Below are 21,911 nucleotides of genomic sequence, written 5' to 3'. Positions count from 1 at the left end.
ATAGAAGTCAATGCAAACCATTTTATTCCCTGGGAGAAACAGAGTATTAGTCAAGTCAGGTTTCTGCAAACACTATACTTCAAGTGGTTCACAACAGATACATTAACAATAGTAATCCTATCCAGGCATTTATTCACACACACGGGGCTGGGTTCAAGTAGCCCATTCTGTTACTGGAAGGTAGCACAATGACTCCTATTGGCACTACAAAGCTTTCCTTTCACTCTCCCCCCTGATTTCCCTTCTAGGGGGTTGGGCAGGGGAAGCCCCAGAACTGTGCATGGGAACTAGGTTCTGCCAGAATGCCTATATTACGCAAATCCACTTGAAAAAACACGTAAACATAATAGGCTGTATAATAACAATTGTAAAGTTATTTACTAGAAACTACTTCTCAAAATTAGATACAGCTTCTCCTAACTTCAAAATCAACATCGTAACATAACATATTAAAATGTAGCTTATTCAGTTAACCACCGAATCCAGTATGTACAAAATGCAATTCCTATTTTGTCAGTCCCATAGTACATTCATTTCTATTTTCTTCATCTTCTCTTGTATTTTTCTATCTGACATATTCCTTAGAAGAGTACCATGAAATAGTCTTGTAAGTGTCTAATGAGGATGATAAGGTTGGTAGACATAAGAAACTGGCACTGGTAGATGCTAGCACAGGTAAACAAAGACAAGAATTCCTGGATATTCCCCCGTTTTGCCCCAACTGAGAATCTATCATGAATAAGATCCATGTAGCTGTTATATACAGTACCATGCACAGCTGATGAAGCCCATTGGGACGAAACATCCTCATTTTATACCACTATCTCTAGTTTGTATGACATGACAGTGCTGGTGAAGTCCTTCTCCCAGCTGCCTGGGAGGAAGAGAGTAAAGTCAGGTTCATTCCAGCTAGTGCACATCATGTTAAACCATGGTTTGGTATTACTTGCAAACTGAGCTTCTGTTTATTGCAGAGGTGGAATAACATTCTTGCCAGCCTGAAGGCTCACAGTGATTTTTGCAGAATTTACAGTGCTATCAATTGCTGAGCAGATTTCATTGCTTAGCAGGAAGTTATAGGACACCCATGTAGCTAGAACCAAGCCAACATGCTGAGTTATTGGTGAAAATAAAAGTCTTTGTCTACAGAGGATCACTCATTCTAATTTGCTGGTTACAGGATTTACCAGAGTGGTGATTTTTGTCCGAGGCCTATTTACTTTCCCTTCACTTTGACAGATTATTTTTACACTGCCAATTCAATCTCCGAGGAAAGCCAGTGTATGTATGCATAGAATCCAACCAGTCGCAATGCGCCAGCCATTCCTGTGAAGCTGTGAAGGGGCTGAGGAATCAGGTAAGATATCTGAACAAGCTCTTCCTTTAATTACAGGCTGCAGCAAGAACCTCCAGGCTGAGATAGCATTTAAAGACAGCCTGACAAGATCTAATCAAGCGGGATGTTAAATGCAGATGCAAGAGCCATCTTCTTTGCTTAAAATGTATGAGATTTAAAAAGGGGGCAAAAGGGAGGGAGGGAAGGAAAGAAAAACCCGAAGTGATTTTGTAGAGTTTGCCGTTGAAGTGATTGCAGAAGCATGCCTCATTACTTAGCAGGAAGCCATGGGGCAGGATTTCAGCACTGTCAAGAGCAGTGCATCATCTGTCCGCCAAGCCTCATCATCCCAGCCCCTTTGGCCATCAGGAGCTTAAAAGGGCAGGAGGCTCAAAAGTTCTTCAAGGAGGTTAGGGACAATAAACGGTTCTCCTCCCAGGGATGCAGCACTCTTCTCCTATGGCTTTATCTATTTAATGCCTATTTCCAAAATATACAGGAGCCAGCTGAAAATCAGTGATGAAAACAGTTCCATCGCAATCAGATAAGAAAACACAAACAAAACCTGGGTTTGCTTCAAAGCAGCTAATGGCATGGGAAATATGTGTGTTGTTTTATTTATCTTTCAAACAGAAAATTCAAATATCCAAGGCCTGGGCAAGATGTTTTGTGCCTGACAGCAGCTATTCCAATGAAGGCTCATTGGGGGGGGGGGAATTATCAGCACTTACTCTTTAAAAACTCTTGTTGAAAGGTTTCTGGGGTGTGAGAGATGCCTTCCAAGAAAGATGGGGATTGTTTCCAGGACAGCACCCTTCCAGATTTTCCACTCTCCCCAGCCCTTTGCCAAGCTCTTAAGAGTTACATGAGAAGTGCTTTCATCTGCTCAATTGTTGCCATGATATTCCCTACCCGTCCCACAGTTGCAAAACATTTGGTTCTCTAGTATGTGTTCCAAAGGAAGAAACACAATATATTATTGGTGGAAGTGCATCTGACCGGAGAGGTACAAAGCTTGGAGATACTCCTTTATCCAATGCCATCAGTGGAGGCTCAGGTGGCCTTAGTGGTATGAACTGCTTGTTTCCAGGACCGGGATAGTAACCTATGGTACCATAACCTAATGATTGAACTATCCCAGTGTACTCTGTATGGGGCTACCCTTGAAGACAATCTGGAAGCTGCAGTGGGTGCAGAATGATGCTGCCCAGCTGTTAAGGGGACAGTGAAATGTGACCATATACCACCCATTCTAAAAGCACATTGCTGTCTGCCTGTGCGCTACTGGGCTCAATTCAAGGCGTTACTACAAGTGTACAAAGCCCAAGTCCTAACATTCTGAGCTTTTTGGCACATAGTATAAGATTCACTGCAGTACAAGGGATTTGTACCATGGGCCTCTGCATTACTTTTTCTCTCTAGGGCAGCAGGGGAGAGTACCACACTTAAAATGAGGCATAGGTTAGCTTTTCATTGAAAGAAGAGAAAGGGTGCCAGTATATTTTGCCTCATACCACAGATTCTTACAAATGCAAGCAAGCAAGTCTTTTTTTAAAATGAATTTTTGGGGTTATGGTTTATTGTGCAGAGGTTGGGGTGGGGGCTGTGTAATGTTAAGGGTTTTGTTTCTTGAGAGTGCAAGATGAGAGCACCAGACCTGTATGTCAGTCGTGCTGCTCATAATTTTAAATCAGCTTATGTCTAAAGGAAGGTTTTGGTATATCTTTGTCCTTGAGCCTGCTCACAAGTACCAGGGGTGTACAGCTCTCAGCTGCTGCAGCTATAATGCAGCCCAAGCGCCTACAGCAAGACACAGTAGGCATGAGTGGGGAGATCCTAAGTGGTGATAAGTTGCTCTACATCAGAGTATACCACCTGCAGTTCCATATAGGAGTTTTCTCCTAGCCATGGCACCACAGCTTTTTCTGGAGGACTATCCTGGAAAACATTTCAAGAAAGGGGATTTAAAATAAAATAAAATACATAAGCATTTATAAATCATGGGGCAGGGATGGAATGATTTAAATTGGTGTCATCTAGAAAATGCCTTTTCCTTCTCTGCTATCCAGCAAAATACACACTGCCTCTAGTTTGTTGTGCTAAAGCTTTACAGAGCTGTGTGAAATGCATCAGAATCTTTCTTTGCCACCCAAACACAATTTATTTTAATTCTCTCCAAGTACTGCCATTTTGTTGTCTGTTGCTCAGCTGAATGCAAATGTATATGGAAGCGTTTCAGAGGCAGCCTATGGCAGATAGGAAAGTTTCCCACAATCCCGTGCCCAACAGCTCAACAAAATAAAAGCTGGGAAGTGGGGGATAAAGAAATTAAAGTGCAGAGAATTGATTTGTATAATGAAATTGCTGAGAAGTAGCAGTGGATGGGGTTTGTTTTCTTTCTTATTTTTATTAAGCCGATAGGTGTGAATATACAGAGGCCAGAGACTTCCAGGGGGATCAATTTTGCACCAGCAAGTAAATTAAAAACAGAAAGCAAACTAAATGACAGCCCCCTTCTGGCACTAGTCAGTCTTTGCTTCAGTTCAGGAAAGGGAATGCTGCCAGGTAAGGAGAATAATTGCAACTGTGCTTATGGAGCCAGCCTTGACCTGGGAGGGTTCAGGTGTCAATCAGGAAGGCAAAACCATTTGTCACAAGGATGTAGATTAGGGAAGAAGAACATGAAAGCATTGTTTACTTTATGGCCCATTTTGTACAGCCTAAGGGTGGAAGGGAATGTGGATGGCTGTAGGGTTAGATCTTTATTTTGTCCAGCACTTATTACAATTCAGTATTAAAATTATACATGTGGGCACACACATCATTCATTTCAGTTTCTCCAATGTGCTGAATTCTTCACAGCATAAAGAACAGTTTAAGAAATGCAGTAGTAGCTGCTCTTTGCTTTTGGTGTCCCCTCACCCACCCAACAATCCCTTATTTAAGTTCCATAGCATGTTTCTAATTGCAGGGCCTGGTTTTAGCATCAGCACGTATTTCTCACCAATACCACACAGGAGCATGGCTGAATTTGATTACAGTGGTACCTCAGGTTACAGACGCTTCAGGTTACAGACTCCGCTAACCCAAAAATAGTTCCTCAGGTTAAGAACTTTGCTTCAGGATGAGAACAGAAATCACACGGTGGCGGTGCGGTGGCAGTGGGAGGCCCCATTAGCTAAAGTGGTACCTCAGGTTAAGAACAGTTTCAGGTTAAGAACGGACCTCCAGAACGAATTAAGTTCTTAACCCGAGGTACCACTGTATTGTTTTCTTAAGTAGGACTAAAGAATAACAAGGACTGTATTTCTCATGAATATCCTGTTGCCTGCCCTTAGCTCAGGGCAGGAATCTGCACGAAGTATAATCACAAGTGCGTTTCACTGCAAACCTTACAAAAACTGGGAACATCTTGCTTTTACACACACACACACACACACTCACTCACTCACACATGCTATGGAATGAACATCTTGCACAGTGCTTTATCCAGTGCTCTATGGCTAATCCAGACAATGAGCAGGAAAATAGCTGTGAATCTACTAAGATAAACACCTTTCAAGGAACCTATTTAACACATTACTGCATCAGACCTCCCTGAAATCCATCAAGGCAACATTTATTGCAGGCTTTGAACACAGTAGGCACCCTGACTGCTAGCAATGACAAAAAAAGCACACACCATTCTAACATAAACAAAATGTATTCATTTATTTACTTTAATATCTCACCAATTACAGAGACTCCACACAATTTGTGACCAACAAAACCAAATGTGCCCTACTAACCTTATTGTGATCTGTCAAATACTGTTTTTCCAGTGCCAAGTAGAGGTTTACTGAGTATCTGACATAGGTGGGGTTGTTTTTGGCTTGGTGGATTAAGCTGTGCAGATATGCTCTGGGCAATTCCTCTCTCTGGACAGGACAGCTTGCCCACATACCAACCCTACCTCCTTCTACCCATGCAATCGAGACCACAGTGTACACCACTGCCAGCAAAGTGGTGCGCCGTACTGTAGAAAGGTTCTTGCACAATAGTAACATAAGACAATCCATTTCCTGATTCCCAACTGATCAGTTAGAGCCTCTGTATGAGCAAAATTATTCACAGTGCCACCCAAAAGGAATATTTTGGAGATGAATCTTACTGATAAAATTTATTTCATTATATTTATATTCTGGTTTTCCCCCCACCCATCATGTAATTCAAGGTGACATAATGTGGTTTGCAGGAGATCTCACATGTAGAAACTAATCAGACCCACACCTAAATAGGGTCAAGAAAAGTGACTGCCTCTTGCGCCTTTAATGGGGGTGGGAAATGACATCCTGTCTCTATATTGTCAAATAATTACCCAAAACGACTGGATCTCTCGCCAGAGATGTACCACCATCTTTTAAAGGGATAGAGGTTCCTGGGACTAAGCAGCTTGCGAATCTGTACATAGCAAAGTTCATTTTTACATTTTTCCCCACAGAGGAAAGCCACCCATGGTTCCCTCTCATGAGGGAAATTTTATTCAGATATAATAACAGAGCCATGCAAGTCAAACAAAAAAAGTAATTATAACTGCCACGAATTAACAATTAACACTAGATATGAGGGTAGTTATAAAATTACTGTTGAATTAGTAATTGATAGTGTTAATAAGCAAAATAGTTTACAGCCAGCTGAAAATGGTGATTTTTTTTTAGTGTGTTTTGTTGTTTTTTAAAAACACTTTTCTGTACTGAGTGCTTGTAAGTAATACTAGATATGTTGGGGTATTTTTTTTTTTTTACTGCTTTACTTTTCAATTTTCTTGATTATATTTTTACATTTTTATTATTTGCCGATTTTACTTTTGTAAGCCACTTTGAATTATTTTTTCTAAGCAATTACTAAACAAAATAAATAAATAATGGGGCAATAAATAGTAGTATGGGTGCCAGCTGAGTTCAGTGCTACTGAATTCAGGACTCTTTGGGAACTGATCTGTATTGACACCAATTCAAGTTATTAACAATCTTGTCATGCTCTGGCATGACCAAGAGACAAAAACCAGGGCAGCATCTGGCTTAATTCTTAATGGCTCCTCTGGAGTTATATGTACCATAAGTATGTGAGCATAAGTCAAGACATTTAGGAGTGGAGCAAAACCACCTTCTCTCTCTCTCTCTCTAGACACTGGCTTAATCATAGGCAAGCAGCCACCTTAGCTCCCACACCAATCTCCATGAACATCATTCTTCCCACATAATTGGTTTCTTGGCATAATTCACCCCAAGCCATCCTTTCCATGCCTACATCATGCAATTATTCTCCTAGAGAAGCCCACTTCTCACTGTCAGCCTGATTAAAGCTGTGACAAATATGCCCTTCCCACGTTTGTGGGGCCATTCATCCCAGGTGGAGGGGAAGGGAATAATTCAATGACTACTGGGGGCAGTCACATTTCAAGAATTTCAATCTTACCTAAAATACTAGGTAGCCAATGGGGAACAATGGGTTCTTAAGGTAACCCTGGGAAAATGCTACTCCATGATGTAGTAGCATTTTTGCAGGATTCTTCGTCCAAGCAATGAGGCTGGAGCAGCCAAGATTCTGCCAAAAGTGGCAGCAAGGCTTTTTTATTGTTTTTTTAAAAGCCCAGGGTGGGGTGAGGTGATAAAGAATGAAATAAAAAATCCTTGATCATGTCACATTTAAAGATAATTCTTCTAAGACTAATCCATTGTTGGAAGGCTGTTTTTGCCACACCACACTCCAGATTTATTAAATAATACTTCAGCCTAGCACTCTTGTGTGAGCTGAATAGTCAGGATAGCTCAATGGGCAAAAATAAGCTAAGGACGCTATAACTCTCACATTCCCTACATATAAAGTGCACTTCATTCTTATCAAGGAAAAAGAAATGCATATTTCATCTTCAAATGTGAGTTACAGAGGGTTTTTTTGTTGTTTAATGGTTTTATTTTGCTATTTTTTTTTAGTATCCAAAGTATATTTTTCTTCCAGAGTTACTGTTAAGCTGGAAAAATATTAGTTAATATATTATCAATTGACAGCAAGTTTGGGGGCAATAAGTACTTATGCTTTCTGGGAAAATAATGTTGTCTACAGCAAGCGGTTTAATAGGAAAAAGGAATCTAACTATTGATTTGTGGGCCAAATGTGTATGCATTACAGTTGTGCAAAGGCTTTAGTTGTTGTATTTCTAGTGTCTGCAGGTGTTTGTATTTTCTTATGGATTTTTTCGAGGCAGAGGAATCGCGTGCTCTGTTGTGCAATATAGAGGGAGAAGATCAGGACTTCTGTTACAGTTTCTCACCAACTACTGTTGGTGAAACAGGAGTACTAGTGGCAGTGTATCATCGCAACCTAAGAGTGGGCTGCTGTTCAGGGTTTCAGCCAGACATTACTTCTAAGCAGGTCATTCCACTCTCCAACCTGCCTCTTTTCTTTTCCATCTGATGCTCACATTCTACAGCCCCTGGATTGTTGTTGTTTCTTGGGGTGGTAGTACTGGGAACTGCTTTGGATTTCTAGTTTTTGTGTGTATACTTCTGCAGTGACCAAAGCATTTGGCCTTCACTGTTACATGGTTGTAGACCAGGATTTTAATGCATGCAGGGAGCCTCCTCAAGTATACAAGGCTCAATGCTTCAGAAGTTTGTCCACCAACTTATGGAGGAGACAAAGAAGGCAATGGAGATGAAGCTTAGTACAGTGGTACCTCGGGTTACATACGCTTCAGGTTACAGACTCCGCTAACCCAGAAATAGTGCTTCAGGTTAAGAACTTTGCTTCAGGATAAGAACAAAATTGTGCTCCGACGGCGCGGTGGCAGCAGGAGGCCCCATTAGCTAAAGTGGTGCTTCAGGTTAAGAACAGTTTCAGGTTAAGAACAGACCTCCAGAATGAATTAAGTACTTAACCCGAGGTACCACTGTATACTCATCCCTGTTCATGTGTTCAGAATCCATACCTTTTGCTGAAACTTGCGGGTGCTGTGTAAATTCAATCTATTCATTCTGAAATACACATAGCTTATTTGGGAAATACACATAGCACCTTGGGAAATGATCTATAATGAGTTGAAAAATAATGTTTAAGATAACTTTCCCAAAAAGACTGGAGTCCTTTTTGTAGGGAATAATTCAGACTGAAGTCCCTCAGTGTCAGCAAAATTTATTTATGTATGCAACAATGATGGCCTGAGTTTTGTTAGCCCCCATATGGAAAGTGAGGGAGGTCCCAGGCAAAGAGGACTGGCAACTTAAGATGTTAGACTATGCAGAGCTTGCAGGTTTAACATAATAAGAGAGCAAGAAGAACATATATCCAAAGAAGAGTGGAAAATATTTATTGGGCATATGGAAAATAATTGTACACAGCTCAAGACGCTGGCAGCATTAATATAAATTCAACAGTGTAATTAATGTTTGAGGGATGTAAAAGTGGAGAACTGACGAAAATGGTTATAGCAAAATATGCAGGAATTAAAGATAAAATGAACCATGGAAAGAGGAGGAGGTAAGTCATTGGATACCTAACAGTATGTAAAATGTTTATTTTAAGATGTGAAATTTAATAAAAACTATTATAAACAATAATAATTTGGTTCGCCTTGGTTAGCAGCCTCTTGTTCTCAATCTTACAGGTACTCCTGACAAGAACTAAAGCTACATGATTTCAGAAATTATTTAAGCATTCTTTTGATTAACTAGAGTAAACTCTAAAAATAAACAGATGCGCTTTCCCAGTCATTCCCTTGAGATATAGCTGAGAAGACACTTAACATTTCCCATGGTGTGAAACAAATTAATTTGCAATGAAATTGTACCTGCTGCTTTAAAAGAACTTATACTTCAGAGCTTTATATTTGCAGGGGGCTGGGCTGAACATCTGGCTCACAAGATGCTTACATTTTGTCGGGCCACATTTTCTGACCAGTTGGTCTTTGAAGTGGGTAGGCACCTTTCTAGTGCGATAGAAAACCCCCTCAAATATAGCACATTCAAAAATAGTGGTGCATAAACCATGGGATTTCCTCAGCAGACTGAATAAAGCAATGAATTGAGTTGTTATGTTGGGAAATGACCAGCCTGGGGACTTGAAATGGAGGTCACAGGTATTTGAACATGAGCCTCCCACCGACTTGAGCTTCCATGTTCAAATGTTTGCAAGCATGATCAAGGAGGAGAGGGGGAGCTCCAATTGCCTCATTCCTGCAAGTGCTACCACCTGTGCTAGGAACTAGCACAGGCTTCCTCAACCTCGGCCCTCCAGATGTTTTGAGACTACAATTCCCATCATCCCTGACCACTGGTCCGCTTGCTAGGGATCATGGGAGTTGTAGGCCAAAAACATCTGGAGGGCAGAGTTTGAGGAAGCCTGAACTAGCAGCTCAACTGAGGCAGTTCATGAGAAGGCAGTGGTAGGTGCTTCTCAGACTCCAGTGCAGCACATTTCCCTGCAGAGGTGGGACTGCAACTTCCAGCTGCAGAATCCTCAGCAGGAAGGTGATGCTATTGAGAAGGCACATGCACACTGTCTCCCCAGAAACTACCTCTTTTATCCTATTCTCATCTTCATATCCAGGGTCATTGAACATAAGAATGGAGTAGGACAGGATGGAGCAGTAACACAACAGAGCCATGTTCTCTCAGCTTAGCACAAGTGGCGCTAAACTTTTCCAGGCCAAGGGTAGCATGATTAACCCTCCAGGAGCTCCTTATTAAGTATGAAGTGGTCAATTCAAAAATTGTTTAAGGAAAAGCTTCAGGTTTTTTTTGTAACACACACGCACACACACACGTTTAAAAATGACAGTTTGGAAGAGAGAGAGGGACCACAAAAAAACCTTTTGGGGGATGAATGAAACTCATGGGCCATGAGTTAGCTGCTCATGGCTTGGCATGTTTTCAGCATATTCACATTCTACTGAATGTCACTGGATCACAGACTTGTAAAGTTTGAAGGGACTACGAGGGTCATCTAGTTCAATTCCCTGCAATGCAGGAATCTTTCACCAAATGTGGGCCACAAACTCATGACACTGAGGATTAGGAGTCTCATGTTTTACCAACTGAGCTATCCCTGGGTAATAATCTGTAGCAGTTAAGGACAGGGACTAGGGGCAGATAAATCTATTTTTCTCAGTTATGCATTTTTTTTCAAACTTAAATTCAGTTTCCCACATTTCTATAGCTTGCAATTTACTTTGCATCTTCAAGCACATTCCTTTTTAAAACATATTTTTGTATGTAATATTTGCAAGCAATTTCCCCAAATATAATTCATTTTTTCTACTTTAATTTCACTAATATATGTATTTTTGCAGATACTTTCCAACAACAACAACAATAATAATAATTTATTATTTGTACCCCACCCATCTGGCTGGGTTTCCCCAGCCACTCTGGACGACTTCCACAGAGACCAAAAATACACTAAAATGTCACACACTAAAATGTCCCTGAACATTTCACACACATGTTTTTGGGTTGAGGAACTTTATCACACAATTCAGAGAAGTGCATATTTCAAAGGATAGCTGTGTTCTGCTTTGTGTATTGGTTAGAAAGTGCAAATTAGGTTGGCTCACATTAAAACACCAACTGAAAGACTTTCTCCCACAACCTGAATTTTCTCCCCATCACTTATTCTTCCCTAGCTTTCAACCTCTCTCAATGATTTAACATGCAGTTGCTGTATTCTTTGTTATCTGTCATATTGTCCTGCCATGTACATCTCTTACATTCATGGAAGATGTGTAAATATGCATTATTGCTTCCCTTTCATGAACAGAACAAAGATCATGAAATGGAATATTTTAATATGGGGGATTTATTGCATGTAAATACATAGGCTTGGATTCTAAGGTATCCACTATTCACATGGAGCAGGCCTGATTTCTGCCGCCTCTTCCTTCCATCTGCAGCTCACCCTACCATTGCGCCACTCCTGGTCAACCTCATTAAGATTCCAAGACTATGTGTACACCTGGGTTAAAGTTACAATAGCAGGTGAAGGAAAAAATGTGTGAGGACTATGGGAAGCTATGTAACAAGCACATATTCAACAGGCATGTAATTTCTGGTCAAAGATGCAAGACATGCAGATCCCAACCCCTTCGCCATTACATTTTTACTACTCATTAAGCTGTTAAAGTGGGGTGGGGAAATAAGTCTTAAGTATGGATAATAGGGAAGAGCAGCCGGCTGGTTCTTTACTGTTTAAGTGCTTGAGATCCAATCTCTTCTGTTATGGAATAATAAGGAAGGGGCTGAACAGAAGACTGCAGGAAGGAAGTGATTTGAATAGAGTTTTGTTTATTTATTCATTCAGTTTTAATCCTGCCCTTCTTTCATTGCATTGATCTTAGTGCCGGCTACATCTTAACAAGTTATTAAAGCGAAAGAATAGAATAGCTCTCATAATTAAGACATCAAACTCAATATCCACAATAGCTTTGAAAGGGGTTGTTTGGGCCTGGATAGTGGTTATTACAAATCTCTGGGTCCAGGGAGGGCTTCTTGAGTGGTTGGGATATCAAGGTTGAGCATGCCCAGGTCATTTACTGAGGAATTAAGATAAAGGTAAAGGGACCCCTGACCATTAGGTCCAGTCGTGGCCGACTCTGGGGTTCTGGCACTCATCTGGCTTTATTGGCCGAGGGAGCCGGCGTACAGCTTCCAGGTCATGTGGCCAGCATGACTAAGCCACTTCTGGCGAACCAGAGCAGCGCACGGAAACGCCGTTTACCTTCCTGCTGGAGCGGTACCTATTTATCTACTTGCACTTTGACGTGCTTTTGAACTGCTAGGTTGGCAGGAGCAGGGACTGAGCAACGGGAGCTCACCCCGTCGTGGGGATTCGAACCGCCGACCTTCTGATCGGCAAGTCCTAGGCTCTGTGGTTTAACCCACAGCGCCACCCATGTCCCACACAGGAATTAAGATAGTCCATGGTTAAATTCAGAGCAGCTATAAAGCCAGCCCTCACCTCCACTGATCCTTTCAAATGCTCAGTTACATTGCACATTTCATCTACTCTTCTGCCATACCATTCATTTGCAATATCATAGTCTAGCCTTAACAGCATAATTCTTTAGCAAAGCCTTCCAATGTGGTTGTAATGGGTGGTGGGCTTTTAATAATCCAATCCCAATAGGACTAGAACGAGATGGCCCAGTTCAGCTTTGCCAGCAATCTGAGCTGCTATGCTCCTGAGCTGCCACTCTTTCCTCTCCCCTTCACTTAGGAGGCAGCAGTTGGTAAACAAGAAGAGGGGAACTGCAGGTGGTGCTTGAGGACAGCCATTCTAATGCCAAATGAATTCATCATGAATAATCTTATCATGATCAATAGCGCCAAAGGATTACTTTTAAGCTCTAACAATGATTAAACCATTACTTTTTAAAGTGTGGCAGATCAATCGGTTCATTTCAAGGTGCACCGCGTGCACAGACTGCAAGATGTACTGGAGCCAGGCAGCCAAACGCATGGCAGAAAAGAAAAGCAGCCCTCCTGCTTCCTTAACTGGAGGCTGACTGCAAGAAGAGGAGGAAGAAAAATGCTGCTCCAGGGCAGCTGTCCTGAAGAAAGGTGTGGCGCAGGGAACTGACTAAATAAGGACAGAACAAAAGAGACTGCAGAATTAAATAGAAACACCTTTAGTAATTTTTGCCAAAGGCAAAAGTGTTCTTTGTTAAAGGGTCTTTGAAGCAAAGACAGATCACTAGTGGGGTAGAAAGGCTGAATTTTTGAGCAAACTAACTTTAAACAAGGGACGCGGATGGCGCTGTGGTCTAAACCACAGAGCCTAGGGCTTGCCGATCAGAAGGTCAGCGGTTCAAATCCCCACAACGGAGTGAACTCCCATTGCTAGGTCCCTGCTCCTGCCAACCTAGCAGTTCGAAAGCAGGTCAAAGTGCAAGTAGATAACTAGGTACCGTTCCGGCGGGAAGCTAAACAGCGTTTCTGTGCGCTGCTCTGGTTCGCCAGAAGCAGCTTAGTCATGCTGGCCACATGACCCGGAAGCTGTACGCCGGCTCCCTCGGCCAGTAAAGTGAGATGAGCACCACAACCCCAGAGTCGGCCACGACTGGACCTAATGGTCAAGGGTCACTTTTCCTTTACCTAACTTTAAACACATACACACACCCCTCACCCAGGTTCAAATAACAGTTCCTGCTTTGTACAAGGATGCACAAATAATACACAAACCTTCATGCAGAATAACTAAACAACCAACAACCCCTCCCTCTTCATAAAGATACAAACAAAAACAGACAGTAAGCCCACAAAGCATACAATACTGGACAGCCACCTGAATCTTTCCTTCCAGCTGCAGGGAGCCCCATATGTAGCAGGAAAGTGGATCTCAGTCTGGCCAGTTTTTGCAGCACCTACAGCAACATAGGTGCATCAAAGCTCCCCCGGCCTTCCTGGCTGAAGCCCTATGGTTTTTAGCTGCTCCAGGGATGAGGCTAAATGGCCCAGCTATTTCCACCTGGCTTGATTGTTACTACCCACACCTGGTCTGCGGCTCCCATGAGTCATTTCCAAGAACAGTAGTGCTCCTGCAAGCTCTTCAGTCAGTATTAAATGAAGGGTTAATTGCACAAGCCCACCTACACCTTCTCGATTACAATTCTTCCATATTTCCACTACAGATAATATGCAGAGTTCAATTCTAAAGGAATACAGAAATACCAATTTTGGGGAGTGTACGGGAATCTAGTTAATCACTTGACTGTCCTAGTTGGGAGCACCCAAAGCGTATTGCAAGAGGTACATGAATCTACTTCACCTGTTCCTCCTAGGTTCTTATCTAGTACCAATGATATGATATGCACTGCATGGATCAGCCAAGACCCATACTTTACTGTCATACTTTCAGGAGGAGAGGAAAATCACCTGCAGCCTCTTTGGAGGAGTGGAAGAATTTACCCTAAACACACGCCTTTTCCTTTCCTGTTGCAATAACATCTCATTCCCAAGGCAGGGGAATCCAGATTTTCTCCTCTTGGGGAAGTTAACATTATCCTACTTTTGGGCACATCATAAAAATACATCCCTAATAACCATATGGCTCTGAATATAAACAGAGCCAGCATGTGCCAGGAGGAAGCAAACACACTGACAAAATATTTGTATGCAGATGCCAACACATTTGCGGGCACATGATATTCATGATAAATACCACCATTTCCTAAGCTTGGTGTGAAGAAAAAAAACCCCACCCCCAAACATATTGAATCCACTAAACAATTTACAGGCTGCACAGGCCAATGGAAGAAAGATCCTCTTCTCATCAAGAAGATTGCTTTGGTTATTGGAAATGTAGGCAGGCCAGCTGATATCTGAAACCAGTGCTTTTATGCCACTTTACATTTGCCCTTTTGCCATTGTTTTAATTCTGTTTTACTATTTTATCATGCTCTTAGTACGCTCCTTTGAAATATATGTATTCAAGGACATGGTCTAAATACATTAAATAAATAAATGCAATCTTTGGCAATAAATGCTGCATTAAGCGCTGATCAGGTTCAAATTTGCATATATATAGTCAATGTGGTATGCCACTTTGAGTTTGAATTCAGGGGGATAAGTGCTTTATATACTCCATCCTTAGGTTTACTATTTTTAAAACAAACATTTGTTTCCTCGGGAAAAATAAAAAAAGCAATCAGCACATATTTCCCCCAAATAACACGTGAATGCAAGTTGAAAGCTTCTCATTAACCTTCATTTAATGGGCTTAAGCGCAATTCACATGTTATGCTTTCCCCACTTTAACTGTCAGAATATCCCCTTCTAGCATGGGAGAAGGTACTGTTTGACTGCCCATGCTGCAGAGGAGCGCATGCTACCTTGTGACCTGATTGGTGACAACCTGGCAGTGAGCAATGCCCCCTTTCTGTATGTAAAAGGTAAAGGGACCCCTGACCATTCGGTCCAGTCGTGACTGACTCTGGGGTTGCAGTGCTCATCTCGCTTTATTGGCTGAGGGAGCCGGCATACAGCTTCCGGGTCATGTGGCCAGGATGACTAAGCCTCTTCTGGCGAGCCAGAGCAGCACAAGGAAACGCCGTTTACTTTCCCGCCGGAGCGGTCCCTATTTATCTACTTGCACTGTATGCTTTTGAACTGCTAGGTGGGCAGGAGCTGGGACTGAACAATGGGAGCTCACCCCATTGCAGGGATTCGAACCGCCAACCTTCTGATCGGCAAGTCCTAGGCTCTGTGGTTTAACCCACAGCGCCACCCGCCCACAGTATAATTTCCTTCACTGTCACTGTCTCTAATGAAATTAACAAATTGTAGGAAAGCCATGTCAATATCCACCTCACCTTCTTTTAAACCACCACCACCTCAAGCTTCTGTTTCCTGGTGCAGCTGGTAAAGGCTAGAGCAAGGAAACTGATTTAACTATGCCTTTTTCTATGGAAGGGCACGTATATGCCCACAGCATTAGTGCATGGAGTAATACTTTAACTAAAAAATAAGCTCATGGAATGTTTCCCAAACTTGGGTCTCTGGCTGTTTTTGGATTACGAGTCCCATCATCCCTGACCACTGGTCCTGCTAGCTCGGGATGATGGGAGTTGCAGTTCAAAACAGTTGGAGACCCAAGTTTGGGGAACCACTCATGAGACATTAGTGAGATAGACTAAAATGTCCCCTTATTGTGTTATAGAATCATAGAGTTGTAGTGTTGGAAGGGATCATGAGGATCATCTAGTCCAACCCCCTGCAATGCAGGAATCTTTTGCCCAACGTGGGGCTTGAACCCACAAGCCTGAGATTAAGAGTCCCAACTGATCTATCCCACATGGTCAAGTTTCAGTTTCACTGAAGCCAGCTTCTCTTGGCTATGGTGGTAAAAAACCGCAGCCATATAAAAAATGCCCACAGACATGGAAAAGAAAGAGGAATTCAGTAAAAGAGCTGCATTTCACTTTTCAATAATGAAAAAAGAGCCACAATTTTATGGGGATAAGTTAAAACACGGAAAAAAAACATTTCTAAAAGTTTTCTGTTCTATGGAGGAGAAAATAGTGGGTGGAGGGCTAAAGCTATGTTCCCAGGTCACACAGAAGAATACAGGAAGCTTGAAATGCAATTGTAAATCCACGTTCTAGCATGGCTATCAGTTAGTTTATAAACCTGCATATCTATATATCTGTATATATTATAAAACTGCATATCTGCCCTTCACATCTGTAGACCCACAGAATGAGAGAAGCTCAAAAACACATATGGAATTGGCCTTGGAGAACATGTCACACTAGCACTTAGAGGAAAGGAAGGTGGAGATTGAAATGGGCCACCACTGCTCTTTCCATTCTTACAACAGCTCTTGAGAAGTCAACTGTTCCCTTGTAAGTCTGACTCACACATTGCTCCTTCTGCATCTTGGATGGTTTGTGTGTGGTGCTTTAATTATCTCCATGGCAACATACAGGCAAATTGTCATGTCCAGACTTCATGTAGCAAATATCTTGATTGCAATGATCAAAGAAAAACCAAGGGGCTATTAGAGGCTTTAAAGAAGGCAAAGCAAAAGAATGAAATATCTGCCAAGTCAGAAAGGACTAAATAGTGTATGCTAATGTGCAACACATTCCATGACCTCCCTCCAGAATTCTACCTCCCCTCTCACCAAGAGCATCCCTGAAGGCTAAGTAGGAGAGATTTAGAGACTGAGAACAATGAATTTACATGAGCCAGCAGATCAGAAAAGGCCAATCACAGACCAGAGGGTGGCCAGTTCTTCAAAGTCAGCAGCCAGCTTAGACAGGCTTGATTGAGGGTGGGGGGACATGCAGCTGGTTACTATATTTTATTTGTCTGCTTTAATATTCTTCTCACACCTTCTTGATTTCATTCATCACTTGGGCAAATCCAGTTTGAGCTTTCTATTCAGAGTTCCAAGTCCAGGATTAAAGAATCTCAGTGCTGATTCAGAACTCAGGCTAGGACAAATGGAAGAAGCTAAGTTTCTAGAACTAAGACAAACAACAGAGAAGTAAAGGAGAAGTGAATAAAAGGAGAAATGTCTGTGTGCACCTACATGACAAGATGGTGGGCCTTCACTGCACAGGGCCTGCCACAAACCAGAGTTGGACATGAACAATAACATATTACAAAAGGTAAGTTATCTCCCCTTGGGCCATACGTTGCATTTATTTATCAGGTGGAGTTATGGTATTCCTGCTATCTTTAGTTCACACATTAACTCATTCAATGTTCCTTAATCCATTGAAGCATGCAAGTAGTGGCTGGGGAGGTGGGACAGAGGGCAGAATGAGGCTGCCGCCACCACCACCAAGTGGCAATCAAGAGGGAGGGGGATCCCATGGTCTTAGGAATGTGTTGTATAGTGGCAGCTGAGAGGCCAAAGCAGCCCTGTGCAGGCATACTCATACCCAATGGCCAGAAGTGCCCAGCATGGGATGATGATATCATCACCCATTCCTGACTCCACTGCTGCCAAGCGATGCCGACAGTGTCAAGCCCCCTATTGCAAAATGCTATCCAGTAGCAAAGGCTTTGCAATTGTCTCCACACCACCTAACCAGATGCCACACATAGTCGATTACCTGGTTACTCTAGTTCATACATCTGGAACAGTATCTTAACTGCCTATCAAAACGCATGCCAAATCAAGCCAGTTACAGTTCTCTGCATGCCCCTGCTTCAATTTGCAATACAAACTACCCTTCCCTTGAAGAGGAACTGCCCCTACAGTCTAATGCCCATATGCGATTACATGACACTCATTTCTTTGCTTCACTGAGGAGTTCAAGCATTGGCTGGTAAACATTTCAGCTGGGCTATGAGAAAGTGAGAGGCACATTTCAGTTTGGTCACCCTTGTGGGAAAACTTGGTAAGGAAAGTAATAAACGTCTTAATGGGATGCTGTTCTGCAACACTGAAAGCCAAGTTGCCTGTTTGTTCTGCCTCTGCCTCCTCCCTTCTTTTCTTTTAGCAGTGGCTGAAAAGGATAAAGCTGCAATCATATGTTCACTTAAGTAGGAACAAGTTGAAACACTTGCATGGAAAAAGTCCTATTGAACTCAATGGGGCTTACTTCTGAATATCTATGTATAGCGTTGGGCTGTACAAGGGTTTTCTAGACAAAAGTGAGAGTTGCAAGAAAGCCAGCAATTGGCTAGTCATAATAGGACTCATGCTTGTCAAGTGGTGTAGAAAAACCCTTCCCACTCTCCTCTGCAGTAACCCAACTTGTGTACATTATAATAGGCTGCGTGCCTTCGTCACTTGTACATGCCGTGTACTAATTTTTATTCCATTGATCAAAAATAAGAGTGTATTAAGCTGGCCCTCCGTTTATTTATTTATTTATTTATTTATATAGCATTGTCAGCATGCATACATGATATTTTTCAGAGGCAAAGAATCAGATCGATGGGAGGACCTGCTCCTTCATGAGTTCTGCTCCTTCATGAGCAGCTTCTCTGCACAGAAGAGTAGCAAATATCTTTTATTTTTAAATGTTATTCATTGCATTTCTATCCCACCTTTTTCTCCAAGAAACTCAAGGCGGCATCCATGGTTCTCCCCCTCCTCGTTTTATCCCCACAACAAACCCTGTGAGGTAGGTTAGGCTGAGAGGCAGTGACTGGCCCAAGGCCACCCAGTGAGCTTCAGGGCTGAGTGGGCATTTGAACCCCGGTGTCCCAGGCCCTAGTCTGACACTCTAACCACTGCACCACACTCCCAATGAACCTGAGCTAATAAATCCCCCCCCCCGATCTTGAGCAGCTGCTACAGTCAAATGCAATCTCAGCGAAAATAACACAACAGCTCTAAGGAACAACATTTTCAGATGGGGGGGGGGGGGAGGGAGGGAGATGGATTTTTAAATCATTTCTTCTTGGTTGATAACACATTGGGATTTTCCCCATAGGAAATAACTGAAATGGTCAGTTCACCATGCAAACACTCACCTTACAAACCATATCTCGGGAACATATTACGTTTGCATAGCAGGACCTGTGTGTATTGCCATTACAAACTAGTGAAGTGAATGAACATAGCAATATCTGTAAGAGATGGAAAAGCTTGTTTGACATTGGAGATTGTCAGTGGGCATTATCTGCTGTTCTTTAGGGTCCTGTAGTTCTAAAGAATTGGACTACAGTGTCAGTGGGCATTATCTGCTGTTCTTTAGGGTCCTGTAGTTCTAAAGAGTTGGGCTGCCAAAAAGGACAGTTCATCACTTTGTATTAGAAGTTACTTTTAAAAGTGAATACTTTAATATAGAGGCATCTTTGATGGTAAAAGCTTGGGCTGTGTGTGTCACCCCTTCTACTGGGTATGAATAAAGAGATTTCTCTTTTCTAGCTGAAAACCAAACTGCAAGACAGTCCCTCTAGAGACAGAGCTCCTGCCATAAAGTTACAAAGTACAATTTAAATCAGTGGACCTTTAAAACATTCACATATGTTTATGGATCTGACCATTATCTTCCATCTGAGACATCACACGTTCCATGACAGCAGCAATGCAAGGCCACAAATAAAATATTAACCCCAATTACTTTGAAGTGACCTTCATCCCTCCTAGGATCAAGGGGACAGGGGTGCCTTCTGTCTCTTCCCTTTTCAGGGAAAGTAGCTGGTAAGAAAATTAATTAAACAAGTGGCTGGATAATTGATTTGTGCTTAAATGAGATAAAGCATTGTGTTCTTGGCAAGGAGGCAAGTCCCTCTTTCAATGAAACAACCAAGATGATTTCCAGTATAAAACAACAGCAACTATCTCACACAAGAGATCATTATGGACGGATTATGAACCCTTCTGGTATAATGCAGGAGGCCCTCCAGAGAAGGCATTACCAGGTGTTATGAAGGGACTATAACAAATAATATGCCTTTGGCATTATTTGCTAGTCTGGCCCATAATCCATATATAAAACCCTCTATGGAGAGGCTGGGATGGCTTGCCAAGGTGGCTGGTAATCCCCCAGAATTCTTCTCCTGAAAAACCACCACTCCTTGCCAAATTGCATTCTGAAGGTCCCAATAACTTTTATGATTTTAAATGTCCTCAAGCACTGAGAGAAAGCAGCACAGATATGGCTTCAGGCTAGATGTGTGTGTCCTGAAATATCTGGCTTACCGTGAAAACAACAAGGGAGCTGAAGGTAAGAGAGAAGATGCTCTTATAACAGAATTGAGTGGTATCATTTATCAGTGATGTCATGGGCACCAGGTTCTTAGGATAATGCTCGTCTGAATATGTTCCACACAGCATTCCAAATAGGTGGAGCCCCACCAGCTAAGGAAATAATGGTATTGCCTCAAAATATTTGTCAGGGCTTGATCATGACCAGCAGGATGAGTTAAGTCAGGAGCTAGGGCACATGATATTAGCCAGGAGCAAAAGGCTAACTAAAAGGCAGAGTCAAAGAGCAAGTCAGGACCAGAGGCCAAACCAGGAGGCAGCACTGAAGCATAGCAACCAGACCTTGCTGCTCAACCAAAGCCCTGCTAGAACAAGACGTTCCTTATATTCTTCCTGCCCAGAAGGATCCAATAGTCAGCCTGACTGAGTGGAGTCAGTCACTTGATGAACTGTAACTTGTAGTTCAATGGCTCTACATACTGTACACAAGGGCTCTACATACAGGCGCAGCAGCTGCTGACAATACCTTACCATGGGCAAAAGGAAGGCAGTTTGGTCCTGATATTTTCACAGAATAAGAAAAGGACAGTGATAGTGCACAATCCCTTGATTTCTGCATCTGACAGGGTCCTGCATGGGCATTCCAGCCCCCTGACCCAAAAGAAAATACTCGTAGAAAACCAAAATGAACACTAGTAAGTACAACAAAATAAAAAAAATAATATCAATCAGAAACAAGAGGGACAACCCCCTTCTGTACACATAGGGAACATAAATCACCAGTAAACACTGTAAAGCAACCAACAATCTTGTCCTGTGCTAATCTCTGAGACAGCTGATCCCAGGGCTCGTATTACGCATGCAGCCCTCATCTGAAATCCACTAGACAGCAGGTTGAGCCATGGCTAAATATTGATCAAGGAGGCAGCTTCACAAAACACTGCCACATTTTTCTTTCAAGGCACTAACTTGTTTGTCAATAACTCTCTCTTTTGCATGGCGGGAGCTGAGTTTAAGAAGAAGATGTAAATTTTTAGATCCGGATTTGTATGTCTTTGCTGTATATTTATGTTGGCTCGGCTCCCAAGGAGTGAGAGATGAAAAGGAGCTTGTGCACCCCTGAGACCCTTAAAAGTCTCTCCAAAGCGCCAGAACAGCAAGAAAGGGGATGTGGGGCAGGGTGGGGCAAGAGGGAATAACTGAAAATTGGACAGAGCCACTTTATGGAAGCAGTGGAGTGGTTCTATGCATGAAAGTCTTTTCATGCTACTTGGGCTTCAATCTGATATTTGTGACTACTGGCACCCCAAAAGCACTGCATATTATGATATTAAAGGCCTGTGATCTTCCGGGCCTCAACCTGAAAGCACAGTGGTAATGTATCCTGTTTTTAGCATCAGAATAAAAAATGAAATGAAAAAAGGGA

General features: G+C 42.3%; 1 protein-coding gene across 4 annotated transcripts in view; it reads right to left on the bottom strand.

Moving 5' to 3' along the window:
* Positions 1-21,911, bottom strand: part of CACNA2D2 (calcium voltage-gated channel auxiliary subunit alpha2delta 2) — a 513,451-nt gene that overhangs the window by 238,468 nt on the left and 253,072 nt on the right. The gene's annotated exons all lie outside the window — the stretch shown is intronic.

Source organism: Podarcis filfolensis (assembly GCF_964270895.1).
Source record: "Podarcis filfolensis genome assembly, chromosome: 2".
NCBI classification, from domain to species: Eukaryota; Metazoa; Chordata; class Lepidosauria; order Squamata; family Lacertidae; genus Podarcis; species Podarcis filfolensis.
The sequence above is the reverse complement of the archived record's forward strand: the minus strand, read 5'-3'. Positions and strand labels throughout refer to the sequence as shown.